Source organism: Mobula birostris, chromosome 11 (genome assembly GCF_030028105.1).
Source record: "Mobula birostris isolate sMobBir1 chromosome 11, sMobBir1.hap1, whole genome shotgun sequence".
Taxonomy (NCBI): domain Eukaryota; kingdom Metazoa; phylum Chordata; class Chondrichthyes; order Myliobatiformes; family Myliobatidae; genus Mobula; species Mobula birostris.
Window position 1 is genome coordinate 16550621 of NC_092380.1, and position 10990 is coordinate 16561610.

Below are 10990 nucleotides of genomic sequence, written 5' to 3' on the forward strand. Positions count from 1 at the left end.
GCTGGGGCAATGGCATCAATACGGGTGATGCTAACAAGCTCAATAAACTGATTAGAAAGGCTGGCTCTGTTATAGGCGTCAAACTGGACACACTGGAGGCTGTGGTAGAACAAAGGACCCTATAAAAAATCCTGGCAATTCTGGACAATGTTTCCCACCCTCTGTATGCCCCCTTGGCGGAACAGAGGAGCACTTTTAGTACTGGACTAAGACAACTACGCTGCTCCAAAGAGCGCGATGTGAGGTCGTTCTTACCCTCGGCCATTAGGTTCTATAATGAGTCAACCTATAGCCGGGGAGGTGATGACTCCCTCCTGTTAGGCTGTTTGTGGTAACTTATTTTTATTGCTTCTTACTTCTCTTCAAATATTTTTATATCGGTGCACTTGTAATGCTACTGTGACATTGTAACTTCCTTTAGATCAACAAAATATCTATATCTATCTATCTGTCTATGATGAGGTTGACACTGCGACAGTTCATCTTCAGAGGCTGTTCTGGAGCTAGTGGGATTGTCAGAATTACAGATTTCTTCAGTTCAAAGTCAATGTGCAGTACAATTGATAGCCAGGGCCTCATGGGCCAGGACACAATAAGTTGCCGTAAGAGGTAAATAAACGGTCTTGCAATTAAAAATTTTTAAAAGAGGAATAAATTATAATTAAATATTGAAAAGTTAAAATTTAAAAAAAAACAAAATACCTCCCAGATAAAGCATCTAGAGTTAGCTCTTAAGCTGATATGGAATTTATCAGCAAAGGTAAATACAAGTTTCTGAATCACAATTTCTAAAGTGACAGGGAAACCATTTCAATCTTTTCATTGTACTGTGTTTATGATCAAATAAACAACAAAAAAGGTTACTATGTTTTATGTTTCACTGAACCGTACCCATCATCTCAAGCCTAGGAACGGGGATCAGACATTCAGAGCTCTGAGCTGCTACTACTCAGCACCTCAGATCCATCTGCCCACCACATCCATGGGTACCATATCCAACACAATCTACTCATCTTTTTCATCCACTTACCCACCACATCCATGGGTACCATATCCAACTCAATCTACCTATCTCCAATTCATCTCATGTGGGATACTCATCCCAGATGTCGACCACCAACGTGTGGAAAAAAGCTCCTGATTTCCCTCAGAAATGGTGAAGCTCAAATATTTAGACTGGATCTCCTTATTCTGGGCTCGTCCACCCAGGGAAATAATTTGAATTTACCTTACTAAATCCATCTAACATTTTAAGCGACTTGGTCAGGTTTCCCCTCATGTTTGCTTACTTATCACATGTACATCAAAACATAGTGAAATGCATCATTTGCGTTAACCACTAAGGATGTGCTGGGGGCAACCCGCAAGTATGGCCACGCATTCAGGCACCAATGTAGCATGCCCACAATATTTACAGAGCAACTTAAGCAACAGCAACAATAAAACCGATCAACAACAGCAAAACAAGCCTCCTTTGCCACCCTCCCACCCAAACAGAGAGGCCTCCAAGCCCAGAATAGACCCCAGATTCTCAGACAAAGGGGCTCCGCTCTCCAATCTCTGGCCTGGACTCGCAGACATCAGGCCTCCAATTTCCAGACACCCCAACCCAAGAGCTTCAATCTTTGGAACTTGACCTCCAGACTCGCCAATTTTGGACCTCAACCTTCGGGCTTTGAACTGAAGAGGAACTTGGTCAGATTGGGAGAACGGGAAAAGAAGTGCACGTGGAATACAATATAGGGAAGTGTGTGGTGTTGTAAGTGAGGAAACAGATTCGGTAGGTCTCAAAGGCAAGGACCCTGGACACACAGTCTTGGTAATAAAGGATTTTACTTACAGAAGGCAAACGTTGGAAAATGGCAACAGAAGCAACATGCACACACGCACAATTTACAGCAGTCGTGGGAAAAGTCAGATCAGCAATAAAACACACGCGGACAATTAATAACGAACGTGAGAAAATCACATGGGAACAAAGTACATGCGCGCGTGCGCACGCACACACACACACACACACACACACACACACACACACACAACCAAGGGAAAAGTCAATACAATACCCACCACCCCTTGACTCTGTGCAGACACGGCTCTATGCTATTAGGGACAATAATCAATGCTCCCAACCCTATTCAATGCACAGCTCACCAACAGTTTCTCCAGCGCCGTTCCACAGGTCTCGGCCTGGAGTGAAGCAGGGTGGTCCCTCAGAGATGGCAAAGAGAGAGAATCCAGCACACGTGGCCCCCTTTTAGTGCAGGAGAGCTGAATTGTCCAGTCCAGGTAATTCACAAGGGGGCCAGCAGAGTTAAGCTGATTACTAAGGCCAATTGCCCAAGGCCAAGTACAAGGCTAATTAAAGGGGCCAGTGGTTAGGTGTGCATTGATGGGTGAAGAGGGGGTCAAACCTTGATCGGCAGGTGGCGTGGCTTAGTGGGCAGTGCTGTCACGTGACAGTCATGACTCCTCCAATACACGTGGTCATGCACTTTTGTAGAAGAAATAAAGGCGTAGATAATTTTCTAAACAGAGAGCAAATTCAGAAATCAGAGGTGCAAAGAGATTTGGGAGTCCTTGTACAGGATTCCCTAAAGGTTGACTTGCAGGTTGAGTTGGTGGTAGGGAAGGAAAATGCAACGTTGGCATTCATTTTGAGAGGACTAGAATATAAAAGCAAGGATGTAAGGCTTCATAAGGATGGAAAAATCTGCAGATGCTGGAAATCCAAAGCAACACACAGAAAATGCTGGAGGAACTCAGCAGATCAGGCAGCATCTATGGGAAAGAGTAAGTTGTCAACGTTTTGGGCCAAGACCCTTCCTCAGGACTTACAAGGCATTTTAATAAGGCTTTATAAGGCATTGCTCAGACTGCACTTGAAGTAATGTCTAAGAAAAGATGTGCTGGCATTGGAGAGAGTCCAGAGGAGATTCATGAAAATGATTCCAGGAATGAAAGGATTAGTATATAAGGAGCTTTTGATGCCTTTGGGCCTATATTCGAGTTTAGAAGAATGGGGAGTGGGGGAATCTCATTGAAACCTGTCGAATATTGAAAGGCCTAGATAGAGTGGACATGGAAAGGATGTTTCCTATCGTGGGAAACTCAGACCAGAGGGCACAGCTTCTGAAAGCAAGGATATCTCTTTAGAACAAAGAGGAAGAGGAATTTCTTGAGCCAGAGGATGGTGAATCTGTGGAATTCATTATCATTATCATCCGTGGAGTCCAAGCGATTGGGTATATTTAAAGTGAAGGTTGGTAAATTCTGGGTTAGTAAGGGCATCAAAGATCATAGTGGTTGTTAATAAATCAGCCATGATGGAATGGTAGAGCAGACTCGATGGGCCAAATGGCCTAATTCTACTCCTATGTCTTATGGAAATCAAATCTTTAGATTGAGGTGACGTAGGATCAGAAGATGCAGAATCTTTGTGGGTAGAGTTAAGAAACTGCAAGGGTAAGAAGACCCTGATGGGAGTTATATACAGTACAGGTTTCCAAACAGTAGCCAGGATACGAGGTACAAATTGTAACAAGAGATAGAAAAGGCAAGTGAAAAGCAAAGTTCCCTCTAATTTTCTTTTACAGCTGCGCAGACCAACCATTGCTGTGAGCAGAAAATTTTTACATGGCATGAAAACCACATACTGTGAATATTTAGAATGAAAACTGAAAAATAACATGCTTTTAATTTTACTTATTAATTGAAGGGTATTACAAAATATAGGACGGCAAAGAAAATCTTTCACATTTCGTAAACCTTTTCTAGCTGCATCCAGTTCCAGCTGGGCAGCTACCAAGGGTATGTGCACGGGAGCATTTGAGTTACTGCATGGTCATGCACCTGCACGGCTTAGAGGGAACAGTGGTGAAAGAGAGAAATGTTATTTTAGTTATGATTCAGTATGTAGGTAGATTGGGAAAATAATATTGATGCTGCATTCTTGTAGGCTGCCTGCAAGATGGCATTTTAGAGCAGCTTGTGGTTGAGCCATAGGGCAAAGGTAGTTCTGGACTGGGTATTGTTAGGAAGCTTAAGGTAAAGGAGGCCTTCGGAGGCAGTGATCATAATATGATAGAATTCACCCTGTAGATTTCATTAAAACCTATTAAATATTGAAAGACCTCAATAGAGTGGACGTGGAGAGGATGTTTCCTATAATAGGGGAGTGTAGGACAAAAGAGGGCTCAGCCTTGGAACAGAGTTGAGAAGGAATTTCTTTAGCCAGAGGGTGTGAATCTGTGGAATTCATTGCCACAGAGGGCTGTGGAGGCCAAACCATTGGGTATATTAAAATCAGAGATTGATAAGTTCTTGATTAGTAAGGGTGTCAAAGGTTATGGGGAGAAGGCAGCAGTAAGGGGTTGAGAGGGATAATAAATCAGCCATGATGGGAGGAGCCGACCCAATGTGCCAGGTGACCTAATTCTGCTCCTATGTCTTATGATCTTATGTTCTATGTTGCTGGATTGAAGGACTTTAGCTGTGGGGCGAGATTGGATACTCTGGGCTTGTTTTTCCTGGAGCAAAGGAGGGTGAGCAGTGAACTGATTGTAGTTTATAAGTTTATCAGAGGTATAGTTGGCCAAGAGATATTCCCCAGTCACAAACAAGAGAAAATCTGCAGATGCTGGAAATCCGAGCAGCACACACAAAATGCTGGAGGAACTCAGCAGGCCAGGCAGTAATCTGTGGAAAAAAATACAGTTGACATTTCGGGCCAAAACCCTTTGGCAGGACTGGAGAGAAAAAGCTACTCCTCAGCTTTTTATCTCCAGTGAAAAATCTACTCTTCAGCTTTTTTTTCACCAGTCCTGCCGAAGGGTTTCAGCCCGAAATGTCGATTGTGTTTTTTTCTCCGTCGATGCTGCCGGCCCTGCTGAGATGCTCTAGCATTTTATGTGTGTGTGTTGCTATATTTCCCAGTGTAAGGGGCACAGATTTTTGGTGGGAGGAAGGAATCTGAAAGGGGGATTGGAGGGGTAAGCTTTTCCTCACAGAGAATATTTGATATCTGGAAGGTGCTGCCACAGAACGTAGGGGAACCCATTGCAATTGCTACATTTAAGGATCGTTTTAGGGAGGTTGTTAAATAGACAAGGCATTGAAGAATACGATCCTAACATGGGCGGATGGGATTAGTGTTGGTGGGCCAAGAAGTCGGTATGAATATGACGAACACCATGACTGCCATTTTGTGTAGGATGAGCCAAGGACTCTAAAATGTGGGGTTATTCTTTCACAGGAAGAATAATGCAGCAGATATTCTATAAAAGCAGAGCTATTCAAAGATGTTGGGTGGCAGGATGGAGATATGTCTCTCCCAACAGAGGTACAAGGTGCTCATTCCCTCCACTAGCCTGCAGGTCACCCTTGGGCAAGGTGTAACACCTGCTTAACCCCCCTGATTGGGGTCACGTGAAGCCATGGGAACAGGTGGTGGACGGTTGTACGAGCAGCCAGTGCATATCACAAGTCCTGGTTATGCGACCACTCACACCAGGCAGACAATCTCTGAAGAGTATTGGTAATGGCTGGGGTCACCCACCTTGTAACCTCCAGGAGGACTACAACCTTGTCGTAGGGTTTGGAGGCTTGCGTGTGACCCCAGCCTTCTTCTGGGCAGCGCCTTTACAAAACAGGTCTCTCCGTGATCCAGAGAGCTGTGTTGGCTGGAATTGTGCTTCGACTCTCGGTAAGGTCACCCATGCCAAACAGGTCAAAGGGTAGAGGCCATACTAAGAGTGGTCAACCTGTCCTTTCAGGTTTTAAGAGTTCAACTCAGGGCTAACAACCCTGATTGGTCAAAAAAAAATCGTTACGGAAACAGCAATGAAGAATCCTACGTCTATGTGTTAGCCAAGGACAGACAGAGATGAGGACCTTCGTTGCTGCCCTAAATCCAGTGGCATAACAGACAGTAACTACAACCGGTCTTGTGAAGACACTGCATAGAAGAGGGCAATGGCAAACCACTTCTGTGGAAAAAATTGTCAAGAACAGCCGTGGTCATGGAAAGATCATGATCAGCCATGTTACATGACACGGCACATTAACGACAAACGATTCAAGGATGTGGCTATTGTTGGACTTAAAACAGAAAAGAATTAGCATGCAGGCCAGCAGGCAATTAAAATGGCAAACAGAATATTTATTGCAAACGTGGCTGAGTGTGAAGCCATCCTGATAGCACACACCTGGCCCTTTCTGCCCTGGTTCCATTATTACGTTAATCATTTAATATCATGAACCACAAACTGCGGTTAAGTGGGAGAACTCATGTCTCTAAATCCCCTTCCAGAGACTCGAACAAGTGACCTGGGCTGCCCCTGTAGATGTTCGATTATTCATAACGTCAGACTTTAATCCAGGGTTTACATCTCTCAGACAGACGGAAAAGAGCATTTTACACTATTATTAAGAAACATATGGAAGTGTCCTAGTCAAGTTTTATGCTGTGGCTATCAATACTTTAGTAAATAATTTGCTTGTTCTGACACTACTTTTTGTGAGACTGTGTGTCAGGGTGTGTGACTTTCAGTACCACAGAGTCAACACTTCAAAAAGTGTTTAATTGGCTGTAAAATACGCTGAGCTGACCTGAGGTCACGAAAGGCATTGTAAAGAACCGAATCTTTCTTCATTTTATTGCGGTTTTTATTCTATACACTAATGTGCAAAGTCCATAATAAAACTGGAAGGTAGAACTATAACAGGAATAATTGAGGCAGGAGCACCAAAATGTCAGGCTGTAAATTAACCACTGCCAGACATACTGAACAACACTCTGCAAAGATTGAGTGGATAAAAGGAGAGTTAAAACAGCTGTGGTTATTAGAAAATACACTCTGACAGGAGAAAAGTGATGTAGTCATGTGTAGCACACGAATAGAATCCAAGTGGAAAATAAAAGGTAATAAAGGAATCGATCAGACTAGACTATGGCGCACCTAAAATTGAGAGAGAAGTTAAGAAATATGTGAAGGAATCGGGAAAATTGTAAAAACTAGCATGAAATAATAATCAAGGGAGATTTTAATCACGCTGAAATCAATTAAGCCATTGAGATGTGCAAGGGGAATTCAGAAATATAGCTTCAACGGTATGTACAAGACTCCTTTCTATGTAAAGATTTTCAGCAAGGGGAAGTTCATACCCTCCGGCAGGACTGGAGAGTGAAAAGCTACTACGAAAGCAAGGAAGTGAATAAACACTCGGCCCAAACCCTTCCTCGGGAATGGAAAGGAAGGGCGAAGATGCCAGAATCAATTCATCACTTGGTCGCAGCGGTGAATGAAGCACAACCGATAAAGAATCGGAGTTAGGCTTATTATTAGTGTCTTAAACGGCGTGAAATCTCATGCTTTGTGGCAGTAGCACAGCGCAAAGACATAAAGTAACTACAGGTTACTAAATAAATATGTAGCACAAAAAGAAGGGAGTTACAAAGTGGAGTTCAAGGGTTGAGAAATCTGACAACAGAGGGGAAGAAGTTGTTCCTTCCGTATCTTCAGGCTCCTGCACCTCCTCCCCATGGTAGCAACGAGGAGTGGGTGGTGGGTGGTCGTATGAGCAGCCGGTGCCTATCGCAAGTCCTGGTTACGCGACCACTGGCAATCTCTGAAGAGCGTTGGCAATGGGGTGCTCACCCGTCTTGTAAAGGCACTGCCCAGAAGAAGGCAATGGCAAACTACTTTTGTAGGGAAAAATTGCCAAGAACGACCATGATAATGGCAAGACCCTGATCGCCCACGGCTCATAATGAATGAATGAATGGTATCAAGATATAGAACACAGAATCAAGCCCTTTGGCCCACTGGACAATATCGACCGTGCAAGAACCTTACACAAATCCCATTTTATTCCAGATTCCCATTATCTCCTTCCAGATTCTACCACTCACCTTTACACTTTGGAAATGCGCTGTGGGCAACTAACCTACCAACCCACAATGGTCACGGGGAGAATCAGCAAATGTAAAGTGTAACAACAGGAATTCTGCAGATGCTGGAAATTCAAGCAATACACATCAACATTGCTGGTGAATGCAGCAGGCCAGGCAGCATCTCTAGGAAGAGGTACAGTCGACGTTTCAGGCCAAGACCCTTCGTCAGGACTAACTGAAGGAAAAGTTAGTAAAGTGTGTCAGGTAGCAGTTACAACAGAATTCCACAGAGATGCCACTTAACAGTTTGATGTTTGAAAGAATGCAGAGTCAACTGGAACTGGGTGTATAGAGGCGGAATATGTGGTCAGGTTGGAGGTGGGGTCACGTGTGATCAGCATGCGAGCCACTGCCGTTCATAATTTATACTAATGTTTCAGTCTTTGTAATCAGAATTCATCTGCTAAATTTGCAAGTAACACAAAATTGGGGAATATTCAAAAATGAAGGTGACAACAAAAGGGTATTAATAAACTTGCAAAATAAGCATGTAATTAGCATAACAAATAGAACAGCGGCGTAGCAGGTTAAATTACGGGACCAACAGTTCAAAGGCCTGGGAAAATGATCTGGAGACACGAATTTGAATTCCACTGAGGAATTAACATTTGTTTTTAATTAAGGGTGGAAATTAAGGGTGACCATGGAAATACTGGGTGATGTGTGCCTGGTTCACTTACATCCTTTAGGGCAAGAAATCTGCTGCTCTTTCCTGGTTTGGCATGCTAGAGAGCCAAGGCCCTCTGCTCTTAATTGCTTTCTAAAATGGATAGCAGAGCACCTCATTGTAGCAATATATTCAGGTGACCCCCGCCCCCCACCATCACATCAACCTACTTGCATGTATGTAGCTTATTGGGGACAGGCAACAATTGAGAGCATCCTGACTGGCATTAACACCACCTGGCACGGGAACTGCGCCAACCTTGCGCACTGGGCACCGCAGAGAGTGGCACGGACAGCCCAGCGCATCTGTGGACATGAACTTACCTCCATTGAGGAGATTTACAGCAGCAGGCGCATAAAGAAGGCCTGGAAGATCATCAGGATCACCAGTCACCCCGACCATAAACTGTTTCAGTGCTCCCGTCTGGCATATGGTACCGCAGCATTAACGCCAGGACCAACAGCTTCTTTCTACAAGCCGTTAGACTTTTAAATTCACATGTCTTATGTTGCAATGGAGTCATAACGCAAAGATTTTTTACTTCCTCACATTGTGGGATGGATGTAAGACTTAAATAAATTCTAATTCTCAATAGTGGCTCATTAGTGACATCCACAATCTCTTAATAGAAACATAGAAACATAGAAAATAGGTGCAGGAGTAGGCCATTCGGCCCTTCGTGCCTGCACCGCCATTCAGTATGATCATGGCTGATCATCCAACTCAGAACCCTGTACCTGCCTTCCCTCCATACCCCCTGATCCCTTTAGTCATGAGGGCCATATCTAACTCCCCCTTAAATATAGTCAATGAACTGGCCTCAACTGTTTCCTGTGGCAGAGAATTCCACAGATTCACCACTCTCTGTGTGAAGAAGTTTTTCCTCATCTTGGTCCTAAAAGGCTTCCCCTTTATCCTCAAACTGTGACCCCTCGTTCTGAACTTCCCCAACATTGGGAATGATCTTCCTGCATCTAGCCTGTCCAATCTCTTTAGAATTTTATACGTTTCAATAAGATCCCCCATCAATCTTCTAAATTCCAGCGAGTATAAGCCTAGTCGATCCAGTCTTTCTTCATATGAAAGTCCTGCCATCCCAGGAATCAATCTGGTGAACCTTCTTTGTACTCCCTCTATGGCAAGAATGTCTTTCCTCAGATTAGGGGATCAAAACGGCACACAATACTCCAGGTGTGGTCTTACCAAGGCCTTGAATGATAAACAATCCTGCATGGAAAAGTGTGACCGACTACATTTTAGCAAACAAGTAATGTTACATAAACTCAGTGACCATTTTATTAGGTACCTCCTGTACTTAGTAAAGTGGCTATTGAGCTCTGTCCGCCAGAGAAAGCAGGATCTCCCAGTGGCTACACATTTTAATTCCACATCACATTCCCATTCTGACATGTCTATCCACGGCCTCCTCTACTGTAAGGGTGAAGCCACACTCAGGTTGGAGGAACAACACCTTATATTCCGTCTGGGTAGCCTCCAACCTGATGGCATGAACATCGACTTCTCTAACTTCTGCTAATGCCCTACCTCCCTCTCGTACCCCATCCGTTATTTATTTTTATACACACATTCTTTCTCTCTCTCTCCTTTTTCTCCCTTTGTCCCTTTGACTATACCCCTTGCCCATCCTCTGGGCTCCCCCCCCCTTGTCTTTCTTCCCGGACCTCCTGTCCCATGATCCTCTCATATCCCTTTTGCCTATCACCTGTCCAGCTCTTGGCTTCATCCCTCCCCCTCCTGTCTTCTCCTATCATTTTGGATCTCCCCCTCCCCCTCCCACTCAAATCTCTTACTAACTCTTCCTTCAGTTAGTCCTGACGAAGGGTCTCGGCCCGAAACGTCGACTGTACCCCTTCCTATAGATGCTGCCTGGCCTGCTGCGTTCACCAGCAACTTTGATGTGTTTTGCTTGAATTTCCAGCATCTGCAGAATTCCTGTTGTTTGAGCCTATATTCGCTGACTTCTGCTGCTGTAGCCCATCCACCTCAAGGTTCGACCTGTTGTGCGTTCAGAGATGCTCTTCTGCACTCCACTGTTGTAACGTGTGGTTATTTGAGTTACTGTCATCTTCCTGTCAGCTTGAACCAGTCTGGCCATTCTCCTTTGATCTCTCTCATTAACAAGGCACTGACTGGATGTTTTTCTTTGTTTCTCACACATTTCTCTGTAAACGCTGTAGAGCAGAGGTTCCTAACCTGGGGTCCTCAGTTAATGGTTGGGATCCATGGCATACAAAAAAGGTTGGGAACCCCTGCTCTGGAGATGGTTGGGCATGAAAATCCCAGGAGCTCAGCAGTATCTGAGATACTCAAATCACTCTGTCTGGCACCAACAATCATTCTGCAGTCAA

The 10990-nt window shown here is 44.2% G+C and overlaps 1 long non-coding RNA gene across 2 annotated transcripts in view; it reads right to left on the reverse strand.

Annotated features, from left to right (window-relative positions):
• LOC140205419 (uncharacterized) overlaps positions 1-9065 on the reverse strand; it is a 34241-nt gene extending 25176 nt beyond the window's left edge. For both annotated transcript variants that reach the window (XR_011887837.1, XR_011887836.1), the window contains exon 1: positions 8945-9065. This is a non-coding gene — a long non-coding RNA (uncharacterized lncRNA). The remainder of the gene's footprint in view (positions 1-8944) is intronic.
• Between the last annotated feature and the right edge of the window lie 1925 nt (positions 9066-10990).